The sequence below is a fragment of the Channa argus genome, chromosome 11, assembly GCF_033026475.1.
Source record: "Channa argus isolate prfri chromosome 11, Channa argus male v1.0, whole genome shotgun sequence".
NCBI lineage: Eukaryota > Metazoa > Chordata > Actinopteri > Anabantiformes > Channidae > Channa > Channa argus.
The window spans coordinates 8,363,968-8,378,952 of NC_090207.1; positions in this window are offsets into that span (position 1 = coordinate 8,363,968).

The window sequence follows — 14,985 nt, forward strand, 5'->3', positions numbered from 1 at the left end:
TGCAATTGCTTGTATCTCACATTTGTTTTTGTTTTGAGAAATGATTTGACTGACATCATGTTTATTCTGAGCATTTCTGGAGGCTGACCAGTTGCCCCTGCTATCTACCCTTTAACATAATTTCTAATTTTTCCGAATCTCTACAACTATAGAGATCCAGGGGTAGATTCAGGGTAACTGTAGTGTTGTAGTGTTGAGTCTTTGAACACCAACCACACACATTTTGGCCGTGTTTGCAACAACAACAGTTATAAAGGCTGCAGCTACGTACTACGTTGTTAAAAGACAGAAGGGGTGGGCGCCCTTTAGCATTGCCACAGCAACAATTTTATGAATTTGCAGTGTGCACAAATTAAGATGATTAAAAATTAAAGAAAACATGCTTCAACTTGTCAAATTCAAACTGTTTGGCTCCCACTGTGTCATTGTGATGGATCGTCTGTCCACTGTTGTTTATTCTTATTTCATCTGCTGCTTCTGACTCAAACTGGCCTGTGTCTGCAGTAACAACCAAGTCACACTATACCACAGAGCTTAGATTTTGCTTTGTTTTGCTCTATATCATGTCAACTAATTTATATCTGAGGTGTTTCAGACCCTCTCATTCAGACCCTCTCATTCTGCTCTCTTTCATAACCGCCGCCTCTCTCTTCTCCCTCCCACCCTTCTCTCCTCCTTTGCTTTCTGGCATGTTCATTAGTCTGAGAGGAGAGTGCTGTTAATCGTGGTGAGGGATGGAGGGAGGAGAAAGAGCCCCGGGTCCATAATAGGAACCAGCATGGTGCATATGGTACATAAACACAGCATTGCTGCCATGTCAGACACCCTGCAGAAAAGGGGACAGAGGTCTGCATGTGTATGTCCACAGCATAACGGTCATTAACGTGCGTAACGGTTATAAGGCACAAACATGACTGAGAGCTGACCTACCTGAGACCTATCTGAAAAAAACAATGATCAACACTGACCACCCTCACTCAGACACACAGCACCGGTCTTCACATAAAGGATTATTATTCTGCAGCTGTTCCTCTCAAGATGATGTTGTTGACCATGGTGACCATTAGATCTCATGCCTCAAAAGCGAAATTTTCACATTTTTCACAAATCCTAAATCCTAAAGTTATACATGTAACAGAGTCTGTTAGCAGGATCTCCTATAGACAAACTGGGAAATTAACATTAAACTGATTAATGCTATCTATTCACAAATGGACCTTCTGTTCACGTTCTGTTTTATCGCTGTGTCAGGCTTGAGCTGTAGACTACTGTGTCCTGTTCAACTCGTGCACATGCTAAAGAACCATTTTTATTTCATGTGTAATACTACAGATCACATTTGTTCTTCCTGTGACAAACATAAAGGCTCATTCAAGCTGTAATCAGATTTGAAAAGGATCTTGAGCTCAAACAGGCTTTCTGTTACCAGCAGGTGAGCAAGCACATGGCAACATTGGAGTCTTCTTTGTGTTTGTATTTATTTTTGAAAGAATGCTGGTTTTATGCAGAAAATTAATTGAGGAATCAATCTCATTTAACTCTGAAGATGAACCCTCTTGCCACTTACATAACTCTGTTGTGGATATGAGACACAGAGAGCATGAGGAGAAAGCATGAATAATTTCTTATGAACCCTTCATTAGGATCTGTCAGGGCAGTTTGATTAACATTAATGGGACCAGCCCCTATTACTCAAACCGCTCTCCATGCTCACTCCATCCCCTGCTATTCCTGCTTTTCCTATTGCAAAACCCTTTCCTGGCCACCACTATCTGTCCTCCTTCACGCTTGATCTTTTCTTCCCCTTGTCTTTCCTGTCTCACCAGCGTATCTTCTTTCAGTGTCATCATTCTCTTGATTTGAATCTGCTGCAGATGCAGTGCCAAAGACAAGTGTATTGTGCCCTCCTTTCTCCCCTCTCCTCTCTAGGTCTGCATCTTCCCCCCTCTCATGCCGCCTTTCCCTAATATTATCTATTTCTCTGCCTTCCTCTCTGTCTCTCCCCACCCCCGCAGTCGATCCTCCCTCTTTCTTCTATACTCACCTACTTGTTCTCCATTTCTTCTCTCTCTTTGCCTTTTTATGCAGATAACTCCCTCTGCTTTCTGCTCTCTGGTCCCCTCGTTGCTGAAAACCGTGTGGTCCAGCTTCATTCATCTCTGTCACACTGCATTAGTGCCATGAGGGGCACACACACTACACACATACACACACATACTCACACACAGACACACGTACACACACACACACACACACACTGGTCCCTGGTTTGGTCTGCCATGGGGGTTGGGGAGGCCGTGACAGCAGGCCTCTACAAAGCTGGCCAATGAATATAGATAGCTATTATCAACCACTGGGGCTCTGAGACCCTCAGTGGGCCTCTGGGACTCTCTGGGCTGGACCTGCTCTATGTGGACATGCAGATAGAGTCTTCACCAGTTCTGCACCATGTGTATAATGAACATTTGCAGTTGCTAAAAAGGCAAAAGTTTAATATATATGCAGAGTTTTTGACAGCACATTCCAGTTTCATTTTTTATGGGATGGCATTTCTCTAGTAGCAACAGTCCTGGGAATAAAGGACGGAAACATAGCAAGCAGCTCTGAATTTACTCTTTCTTCAGCAGACCAGAAGGAGATGGATCACATAAGACATCTTCTGTCAGTGTATTCCTGTTCCACATAGTTCAAATTAATGCTCATGCTCGTGATACAGACAGGAGATGTAGCTACCAGTGGGGACACTGAAGGCTTCTTCTCTGCTTTGCTTGTTCTTCTTCTCTCCCAAATTATTACTTAGAAGAACTGAGGGCTGGTGTGTATGCATTGAAGATATAAAATATTCAAATACTGGAAAAAGAAACTGCTGGTTCATTTGATTTTCATTTTGCATTTTTTTTTAACAGCCACAGAGAGAGAAATCATACAAACCCTTTGCTGCAGTGAGTGCAGGTACAGCAGACCAGCATGCTTTGCACCAATTTTAACAAGCCCGTTTTCGCTTTCTCTCAACTGTATGTCTCTCTGTCTCTCAATCACCATTCCCGTACAACCCACGGCTGAGTGAAACTAGTCTTCTGGGAAATGTAGGCAATCACAAGCAGACACAGAAGTAAGTGAAGCAGGTTTTTAAAAAAAACCTACACAAAAACAAAGTTTTTTTGTTGAATGCATTGTAGAAGGCTGACATGTTACACACCAGAGCAGATTATCTTTGAGGTGAAACCCATTGTTTGTATTTAAATGCCTGTCAGTGTTCATATAAATGTTTTAGTAGAGAAGACTATATGTTGTCAATAATGTAATATGGATTCTGAACACTGAGAAGAGATCCATTAGATGAACAAGCTTTTGTTCTGGTGTGTGTAATGTCTGTATTATAATGCTGTGTGTGATTTTGTGTTTGTGTTATATTGTTCATGGTGCATCAGTCTGAAAAGAGTTGAATCACGTGTGTTTATAAAATCAGCAGTAAGCCTATACCTGCGTACGACCATGTGCCACTGTGACTAGTCTGTGTTGCCATATTGTTGAACTCTGCTCTCATGTGCCCAATCCTCTGCAAGCATGCAGTAGGCATCCTGATCTGCTTGGAGAATTACTAACTCAGCACTAAGCTCAGTGCTGTAAGAGACAGAGGGACAGGTGTAATGGACCTATCATAATTCTACTGGTCAATGGCTGCACTGTCTGTGTGTATTTGTCACTGTACAATCCGGAATACAATACGTATATATATATATATATACATATATATATATATATATATATATATATATATATATATATATATATATACATATATATATATATATATATATATATATATATATATATATATATATATATATATATATATATATATATATATATACTTAGCATTACAACTTAGCATGTGTATATATATATCTATATATCTATATATCTATCTATCTATCTATCTATCTATCTATATATATATATAGATAGATAGATAGATAGATAGATAGATAGATAGATAGATAGATAGATAGATAGATAGATAGATAGATAGATAGATAGATAGATAGATAGATAGATATAGATATAGATATAGATATCAATATAAAAGGCTCTTCTATTGTGATCTCAAGCTCAAAGCTCTGGATCACTCTTCCTTGATCTCATTAGGAGCAAATGACCTAGTTGGTATAAGAAGATTACTGATGAGTTGGCCACTCTCAGGTCTAAATGCCACCAGTTTAGAAGACGGATAAGTAAGCGTTAGAAGCATTTAGAGGCAGTATGTAGATTATATGAAGATTGTCAGGTCTATTTAGTTTATTTCTAATTATTTGTCAGCGTAACATAAAATCACAAAGGTTCTCTGACCAAATCATTTGTTTTGTCAGTCCAGTTATAGGCTAGAGAGAAATCTATGGGGAAGAGCAGGGATGTAAACCCAGTTCAATTTATGGGTCACATGTACTCAGCCATGCCACTTATGTCACAGCAGGAGCTGTCCTCTTGCAGTGTTTGTCACTGAATCAAAATAAATGTGATTTGTTATGAATAAATTATTTTAAATGAAATTATAAAAACATCACACACTGCCTACTGAATATAAAATCCTAATTTAATGGCAATTAAATGTTTTATGTTTGTAAATGTACCTTTATTGGATTAAGGCCTGCTGGTAAAACAAATCAAAAATGTCACGTGTACATTTTTATTTGAGCTTTTATATCTTCCCATCTCTCTGTTTTCCATTCAGTTGCACTCTAACGTAATTGTATGTATCACTTTAGGCACATTTGCACGCATGTTTATGTAGGTCCACACGAATACCTGCATACTGGCACCACCTTTCCTGCAGCAGTTCATAAAAACACACACCCACTTACCAGAATCATGAATATTAAATCTAAAACAGTGTAAAATGGTAATTGTGTTTGGACAGCCCCAAAGGTAGTCAGTGTCACAGTTGAAGGTGTCTTATCATTTCTTCTAAGCAGCATAGTTGCCATCCAGTGATGACTAGTGTGTCCCAGGGCTGTTTGAGATTCAAACAGACTGTTGAACTGCTCACGCACCCACTCAAAGCATGCAAATATAAAGGGAATGGCCTACAAGCCCTCAAGGGGCAAGTGCAGAGGGTAGCTATTAGAGGAAGAGCAAAAATAACCGATTACAAACAGGCACGGCAAGTGAGAGAGAACCAGCCACATTCCTCCATGCCAGGGGAGTCTTTGTCGCAGAATAGATCTTCTTTACAATACGTGTCAGCGTGAGCAACGTGAAACTGTTCATTCAGACCTGTGGCACAGACCTGCGATCTGTAACTAACATACTTCCTCTGAGAAAAACTGAAGAATAGTTTTCCTGTTGAGCTGTGTACACAGGTTTGTAGCTGTTAATCTATAGCAGTAATTTGAGTGTTGACCCAGAAGAAAAAACTGACGGAAACCTAAAAACCACCAACAAATGAATCAACTTTATGTAAACAGTTATCATGTTCGGGTTTTTATGAAAATTATGTGCATTATTGTGCAGCTACATGCACCATAGGTAAAGTGGGTCAGTGGTTCGACTCCTGGTCCCTGGTGAAGTTTGTTCCCTTTCCAGACATCTTTATATTCTTATATGTACCATCTCCCCAGACCAGTTAAAATTTGTCTGTTCCACAAAGTTGTCCATTTCTTGACTTGTTCAATTCAGACTAATTTTCCATGAATTTGAATATATACACAACCGACTCTTTCTACTTTCTCATTCAACTAGTTGCTTGAAAACCAAACACTGTGACAGCATGACTGGCCAGCATGTGTAAATAATCAAACCTTTTCTTAACTCTGAGTTAGCCTTCAGGTCCGGTGGGGGGTTTTTTATGCATAAAATGAGCTGTTTTTGCACAAGACCACGGGCAAGAGCAAAGCTGGTCTAAACCCACACATCAGTCTAAAATACTTTTGCCAAACTGGCCCAAAATCCCAGTAACTAACTCTATGAGCGCTGTTATTTTATCCCTTTGGAAATTTATGGAAAACATTAAGACCAATCCAAAAGAATTCTATTTTAATGTGTCTAATGTGCCATGAACTGAGGTGTCATATTACATTACCAAGCATATTATTCAGAAATTAGTATTTCCACTGAAGAAATTGTTTGGGAGCATCTATGAGAGTATAAAGTCTTCTTTTGTCCTAAAAGAACTAGAACTTTTTACCTTTGTGTGTGTGTGTGTGTGTGTGTGTGTGTGTGTGTGCACGCGCACGTGTGTGTGACTGAAGTAAAAGAGAGAAAGAGTTGTTGCCTGCTCCCTGACCTCTCTCATGTAAACATGGACACACTCTGGCAAGGTGCTGAATGGCAGTGATTATGAAAGAGTTCTGTCCCACACACACACACACACACACACACCCACACACACACACAAACACACACACTGGGAGCTCTGCCAGGGGGAAAACCTACAAAGCAAGGCTCCCCCTGGCTCGCAGCCAACTCTCCATTAACAGACAGTGGAGGAGGAGAGCAGGAGAAAAAGAGTGTGAAAATGAAGAGGTGAGGAAGGGAAAAGAGAGGGAAAAGCAGTATGATGGACTGAAAAGAGAGTGGAAAAGTTGATTGCAGGAGCAGCCAAAATAATCCACTTCTCAGTTTGTATTCCATTTACAATCTGAGGATTAGAGCTGGGTTGATGGAGTAAGATGGTTGATGGAGAAAATGACTAAAATGAAGATTAATCAGGACAATGTAGTTTAAATGTTGTGTAAAATGAAAAATAATTGTTCATTTTAAGGATCAATCTCAAGCACTCGAATTTAAAGTGTTTTGACTTTAATTTATAAAAACTGAGGAATATTCTTTGATGTTTTTTTTTTCAAACCAAAAAAAAGTTCAATGTGATTTCTTATTACTGTCGAGTCATAACGCCAACTCAAACTATTCTCAAGGAAGTAATGCTACAGTCAGACCCCAACAACTAATTTATAATTCATAAAACCAAATGTCTGCAGCACTCAGCTTCCGTGTACGGAAAGTGGATGATTAAGAGCTGAGAAAAACACACTTCAAAGAAGAGTGACAGGGATAGTCTGAGAGAATAAAATGGACAAACAAGGACAAATAGACAAAGATCTTTGTGAGGGTCACGTGTTGTTTGCCAGGTCACCCTTTTCCTGTCCTTTGCCCGTCTGGCCTCTTATCAGAGAGTGACTCAACCTGTCAGCTGAGTACAGATGACCAGGTTTTGACCCCTGTAACCCCAATCAAATCATATGATGCTGGATTTGCCCCAGAACTACAGTCAGCTGAGCATGTTGTCTGCCTGTTGTATGACCACAACAGAACTACACAAATCCTCTAAAAACATCTGAGATAAAGGCAAAGCAAAAACCTCTGACGAGGAGACACTTCGAGCCGTGGTCTTATCAAGAGACAGTAAATAATTGACAGAAAATGTGAGCATCATTTGGCTTTACACTCAACTCTATCATTCTTCAGAGCATACAGATTGGTGTGGAGGTAAACACGGCCAAGATACAAGATACACATTTCAAAGTCTTAGCTAAGTCATGAAGGGATCTTGTTTACTGGCTCCGAGACTGTGGGAAGAAGTACTTCTATGGCGATATGGTTGAATTTGTAAAAGCATGTAGTTTTTAGCCTGTTAAATAGGAGGAATGTAATCCCTGTACATGACAAAGAGTTCAGGGGGAACTGGTGTAGTGGTTAAATTGTACACAACCCTCCTTTGAAAGACCACCCACTCAGGAAGAAGCCAATAACCATATGTAATGACCATAGCACAAGCAACAACAGTATTACTGTGTCTGGATGTGGAGCCAGCGCTTCATGACAGAATTCTTCAAACGTAGCACAGAAAATGCCACATTGATTACATCTTCAAGACACAACCAGAGAATCTTTTACAGCTCTTAGTGTCCAAAAATCCTTTGTGCACTATTTGAGTTTTTTCCTCTGGATGAAGAATGGAAGCTTTATGACAAGGTGTTGCATTACTTCAAGTGGGAAATCAACATGCACAACAACCCTTATTGTTTTTTTCCCACTTGACAGAACCTCATTTGGTGCATGATAGAAATTTCCCACATGAGATGCCACAGTGAAAACACTTGGAAAGCACACAAGTCAACCTCTTAGAATTTTCTGTACAGGTCTGAGCAGAATTACTGTGCTTTATGTGCACAATTAATGTAAAGCTTGCTCTATTTTAATTTCTTGTAACTAAAAAACAAACCAACATGCATACACAGAATACACACACCACTGCTGTCTTTACACCACGTCTGTGACATGAGCCTTTCTGTGTGTGTGTGTGTGAATGGATTAAACACTCCATTTTCTTTGATGCTGCTAAGCTGCACTGGCAGGCTGCAAAATGGAATTTGACCTATGTAATGTCCTTTTTAATCAGAGGTAATTGACACACATAGACCTACATCATAATTGCATATGCCCTTGCCAACCGTGCTCGAGTCCTGCAGTGCTCTGCTCTGTCTCTATGACCTCCCCCACTTACAGTAGCAAACCTCTGTAACTCATGTGCACCGTGTGAAATGTGCACGTCTGTTCTCTAAGCATCTTTTTTTGTGGGCCTTGTACAGTTATGTGAGAACTTTATGCCACTGGATGGTTCAATTACTATACAGTAGCAAGTTCCTCCTCCTCTCCATTCTCCATTCTCAATGCTGCTGAGGGGAAAAATGTGTCTCATTCCAATTTAATGCATGGCCAATTCCCACTTCGACAGAGCAGTAATTAAAATCCACACGCAAAGTCCCATTCATCAGTGAAGATGACAGAGAGAGAGGGAGAGAGAAAGAGAGAGAGATACTGGGGTACAAGGGGCTCTGTTTCTGTACCCTTGAATTCAGGAATCCAAACTAGCATGTGAAGAGTAAACAGGGAGGAAGGAGCACCGAAGTTGATTTCTCCAGACATGTGATACGTGTTGTTTCCAACTCCATTCTCGTTGCTTAAACAATTAAATGCCTAAAGTCTGTTTGTGCGCAAATAAATGTATTGCACACATATAAACATGTGGCTCTATGTCCTCCACTCTCCAGTACCTGCAGTGTTCTCAATTCATTAGCATAGCATCCACCAGTTTAAGGCTTACCCCTCTTATTAGTAATTTCTCCCCTCCCTTATTACAGATCCCCCACCTTTTGCACCCCATGGCAGATTTTGTGTTTTGACAGCAGTCCTGCTGTGCTCTCTTGGCTTCACACACATGCATACACACACACGCCACATGACCATGACCCTCAGAAAGCCCCGTGCATATCCACAATGTCTTTTGGGGATGTAGGAACACCAGAGGGGCTCTGAGAGGTTTGTCATTGTTTGCAGTCTGTGATTACGCGTGTTGCCACCCAGCAGCTGTTTGCATGTTTTATTCCGCTGTCCATCTACACATGCAGGAGGCTGCGTCTGGCGCCTTGGTGACATCACATTACTCTTGAGCTCACTTGCATCCTTCAAAGTGCAGAAAAAAATTTGGCCAGCTCAGGGCTTACACAGTGGCTGACGTTTTTTATTTTTAGACAGGCTATGAGATTGCGCGGCGTTAAGGAGCAATTCAAAATGGAAAAACATGGTTTTATCACATTTCTAATCAGCACAGATTTTTTTTAAAAAAATTTTAAAAGAAAGAAACAGGCCAATTTTAAGATAAAACTGCGGAGGGATGTCTTTCTCCATGCAGTCTTTTCAGTCCCAGTGGTGGTGGCATATGTCCAAAGCTTCTTCCACCCCCCCCAGTCCTCCCAACTCCCAAGCTTCTCTCAGTCTGCCTTTTTTCTCTCTATCCTGCAGTGGACTGCACTTGAGCTTGAATAGCCAGAGCGGGACAGGCAGCTGCCTGGGTCCTGTGCTCCAGAGAGAAGGAAGGAGGTGAAGGGGGGGGGGGTTGCACAAATTTTAATGAGATGCACAGTGTCAATGGCCACTTTCTCTGAAGAGGGCAAGAAGAAAAGGGTGCTCTCTCTTTCTCTCCACTCCCCTCTCCTCTGTGCCCCTTCCTCCAGCTCCTTCTCTCTCCTGCCCTCCTCCCCAGCTGGCGAGGGGCTTTGTAAGGCACCAGATGATACCCCAGATGCCCCGACCCAGCCGCCCCTTTCAGCTACATTCACCAGCCTCCCTTAAGGTCAGAGGTCACCACCGGGCATCTGAATGGGTCTCCTTGGCAACAGTGGTCATGGCGGTTGAGAGAGTGGCAGAGGTTTTTTTGTTGTCGCCTTGTTGTTACGGACAGTGTTTAATTAATCTGACTTAGCCACAAAAGAAAAACTGTAGCACAATTTAGGAATTTCAGTTTATAATTGTCATTAAAGAAAAATAAAGCTTTTTAAATGACGTTAGATCTAAACCCTCCCAAAAATGAGATAATGGCAGGGTGAAGGTAAGTAAAAAAAGAAGGAAAAAGTTTTTTAGTCAAGTCTTTTCTGTCATTTCATGGACAGTTCTTATATCCTGTATGGGATTTCTTCCTGTCTTTCTGTACTGAGGCTTCTCTAATTTGGCACTGCTTCAGCCCTCTGCTGGGACAACACAAAACTACATGGTCTCACATCATCGGCTCAGTGACCATCAGTAAAGAGTGGGACAACATTGACAGCTATCAGGATGTTTGGGAAAAAAAACACCAGTATCATAATTTTATCAAAATTAACAAGAAAACAATTTCAACACTTAGAGTTTAGCAGTGAAGCCCTGAAAGAGTTGTAAACCTTATTGTATTTCCACTTACTAAACATAAATGTGCATTTGGTGCCTGTTAGGTCCTCTTTGCACTTATTTAGCGCCTTCACTGAATTGTGCCCAGTTTTCTCTGCTCTGACTCGGGTCTCTGTCAGCCCTCCTCTCCTTGCTGCCTCTGTCGGTCACGCTGTCCAAACAGATCAAAGGTCATACGATAAGGAAAGGCCGAACACTGGGGCCCATTCAGGAGACCAGACCAACAGCACACAACAAGTGGGCACAGAGAAACAGAGAGAAGGGGGAAAAGAGAGAGTAATCTGCACTGTAATAAAACTGTTGTTTTTACAGAAGAAAACTGGCAGCTGTGGTTGTCAGAATAATTCAGTTAAAAAAACTACCGCTGTTAACCCCTTTACAGGAAAAACTGTACATTCTACAGATTATTTACATTTTAAACCTGTAGCCCTAACAGACCGTATCTGTTGTATTAACATAACCGTGCCGTAAAAACTACAAATTCTTTCAGTAAGATTTACATGCAGCTGTCGCTTAATTTACACCACGGCAGAGACTTTACATACATACAAAGCTGCATTATGGTTAGAGAAAACAACCTCAGGGTAAGGTTACGTTGAGAAACAACATCGACTAGTTTTAGGCAGTAAAACTTCAGGGTATGGTTTAAGTTAAATGGCCACTTATATAGTGCTTTACAATGTTGCTTCTCACTCACCCACTCACACAGCAGTGGCGGTGGCTGCTCTGCCAGGTTCTCACCTGGAGCAACTTTGAGGTTCAGTTTCTTGCCCAAAGACACTTCAACACATAGCAAGGAGTGACTGGAAATCAAACCACTGACCCTGTGGTCCGTGAACGACTGCCTTACCAACTGAGCTATGGCTCACGAGTACGTGTGTAACTTGTCACTGTATATAGTAGCATTTGTTTGTATGCACTTTGTCTTGTAACACACATAACATACTTCGCAAGCGCACGTCAAACACTGGAGTTGGATTCTGGTCTACTGTGGGACAGTCCTGTGTCCTGGTAGAGTTAGAGGAGGAAACCGCAGTACTGAGAGGAAACCCACGCAAGCACACAGAAAGGCCATGGTCGACCGGGGACACGAGCCCGCAACCTGTGAGGTGGCAGCGTCGTCAAGTCGTGTTGCTATGGTTCGCCAACCACTCCACCACCGTGCTGCCCATTGTGCCCAGCGTAACACTCAAAGTGTATTAGTTATAATTACTTACGAGTTCCATTTTTAGGAAGTATAATATCTGTTAAAGGCTATGTAATGCAATTTATTTACCTAATGTTACAGTATTTTTTCATATTCTTATCTATAAAGCATAGCATATGATTTTGTAAAATATAATGGTTTCTAAAGAACAAAAATCTTTATATTAACACCATCTTGTTGTAATTACGACAGTACGACAGTATTCTGTCAATTATACCATAAAATATTTTTTCACATATATATACCTTAAAATTAACAGCTGTCTTGTTCACTACTTTATTAAATTTTACTGAAAATTAAACATTGCATTAGTGTTTTTCTATTTAAATTTTTTTGAAAAACATGATTTTACAGCACTCTGCTTCATTTCACAGACATTTCTTACAGTGTCTCCTTTCCTTAGAGAAGCCGCAGAGACAAACATTACAAAATAACAATTTATTATAATATACAATTATATTGAATACAGTGAAATTTAGGTGCATTACAGAGGTAAACAGTGCTCGGTCATGTCCTCTGTTTGCAAGCACATACATGTGTTGGAGTATTTAAATATAGTGTTTGTTTCCCACTGGCCTTTAGCTCCCAGGTAAACAGTGAGTTTGTGCAGGATAAGCCTGTGCCTCCGAACCCTCCCTTAAGTCATCACATAATCACATAACACAACTGATCAACAGCGGCAACCCTGCCTAGGAGAAGTTGATCCTACTGTGTCCCTACAGTCCCGTAATAAACTGCAGCACACAGCCACCAAAGAGAAACGACACTAAGCTTCAGGTTAGGGGTGAAATGCCACTCATTCTCCCTTTTGGATATGTAGATACTTTTTTTGTATGTTGCAGTCGAGAACAAATCAGGACTCAAAGCTTAAACTAATGTGGCCCAAGCAGTTGGGGCAACACCTTTATGATGGTTGTAATGTTCAGTATTTTTTGTACAAATTATTTTAAAATAGTTTTGATGAGTAATTTGGATTTTAGGTGCTCTTCAACTGTATTGAGTTACATAATATGTATCAGAATTGGAGTGACAGTGTAGTGATACTGTAGTATCTGCCCCCCTTGGAAGTTTTCACTAACATTAAATCCTAGTCAATTTAAGATGGCTCAGTGGTAGAGCATTATGTTGCGATACCACACGTGGTGGGGTTGGAATCCCACCCCACCACGTGTGGCCCCGCCCAGCCACCAATGTCCAAGCCCAGATAAAAAAATGGGAGGGTTGCAGCACGATTTCTACAAATGAATCTAAATAAATTAAAAGATGTAAAAATACCAGTATGTGACTTCTCCAGAGCAGTCATAGGTTTCTTGGTTGCCTTGGTCATTAGGTTCCTCAGTTTTTAAAAAACACCCTGCTCTGGGCAGATTGACAGTCATGTTCCTTCATTTCTCAGTAATAATTGTATGTATCTGTCCCCTAAAGTCTGTTCAATAATAATTTCTCTGAGTTATTTGAAGTGTTTTTTGTTTTGTTTTTTGTCCTCATGGCATATATTTTATCTGGAATACTGATTCATCAGTAAGTGGACAAGTTTATTTATACTACAGTTCTTTAAACCCATTCACTGCACTCATTTGATCTCCATTTAACCAACTCTGTGATACCTGGTAACTGGCTGCACCAATCATTATCTGGGGGGGTTACTTCAGAGGTGGGGGGATACATTTTTATGAGCCAATCTATGCTAAAATAATAGTTCCATACTTTCACAATAATAAGCATGACATGATGTAAGCAACACAGTGGTCACAAGAAGGGACAGCCTAACTTGGTGTGGCATGGGTTTGCCCTCAACCGCAAAAGAACGAATAAAATAAAACACATCAGCGTTGCTGTTTGGGTCACTGCTGCCACTGCTCCTGATTATATCAACATCTCATCAATAGGCTTGACTGTCTTGCTCTGTCCATTGGACAAATAGCCCTTTCTACTCAACTTCCCTCTGCACAGCTTTAATGGCTGTGACAACTCAGAGAAGTGTTCATTATTGAGTAGCACATTGCTGGCATACAGGGCTGCAGCTGTGCCAGTGCAAGAAATGTTATGGTGTCACAAGATGTCCGACAGTTGAACACATGATGAACAAGGATATGAGGAGCTAGAATGAATGGGTAAAAAATAATGGAAGAGGACAGAGTCATAAGAAACAAAGAAGACCACATTCACTTGGATAATCACTCACATGTGCTAACAATTCCAATATTAATCTCTCCAAAGCACCAGCACCTACACACTAGTATAAGCACCCAGCACCTCCCATTTGAATAAACATGCACTTCACATTGTCAGTCTTTGCAGTGTGAAATCCAAAATCTAATTCATTATTAGAGACATTATTCAGACATTATTTGAGTCTTCAAAGCAATGACACAGGCAGGTTAAACTCAATATTGCCCTTCAATATTTAATGTGTAACTGCTCTACTTTGATCATTATCCACTTCAAGCGGATTTATGTGTGTGCGGCTGTCACTGGTTTGCTCTTGTCTTTTATGTACATGAAACAAACTTTTAGGCTTAGAATTACACGAGCCACTTTTGTCTTTAGGCCTCAAACACAGATGCAACTATCCAACTGTATAAACACACATTGAATTAGAAACTGTGTGAGGCTACTGGGATAAGATCTGCAGGACCACAGAGAGTAGCTACGATTTCATCAAAATCGCATAGAGGGACTTCCCCTCCGGACATTTGTATGCAATAAATTATTAACTGAACAGAGTATAGAGAATCCAGTCATAACATAACATTTTTTAAAATTATAACTGCTGATATACCATCTGTGAGAACCAAACGCTTGAGCAGCCCAAAGTGTTTCTTTTGCTCACTCTCTTTATCTCTTACTCATGTGATGGTGGGCTCTTTCCCTGGAGATCTCCTGACAGCCCACACCCATGTCCAGTCAACACACACTAACGTTGAATTATATAGATGCTAGATGCTCTCACAGACAAATGAATGGGTATTTTGCCTGTGATAGACAGAGAAAAAGAGCCCAACATGTCTCTGGTAATCCATTTTTGGCTCTGAAAAAGCATTTGTTGTTTCAAA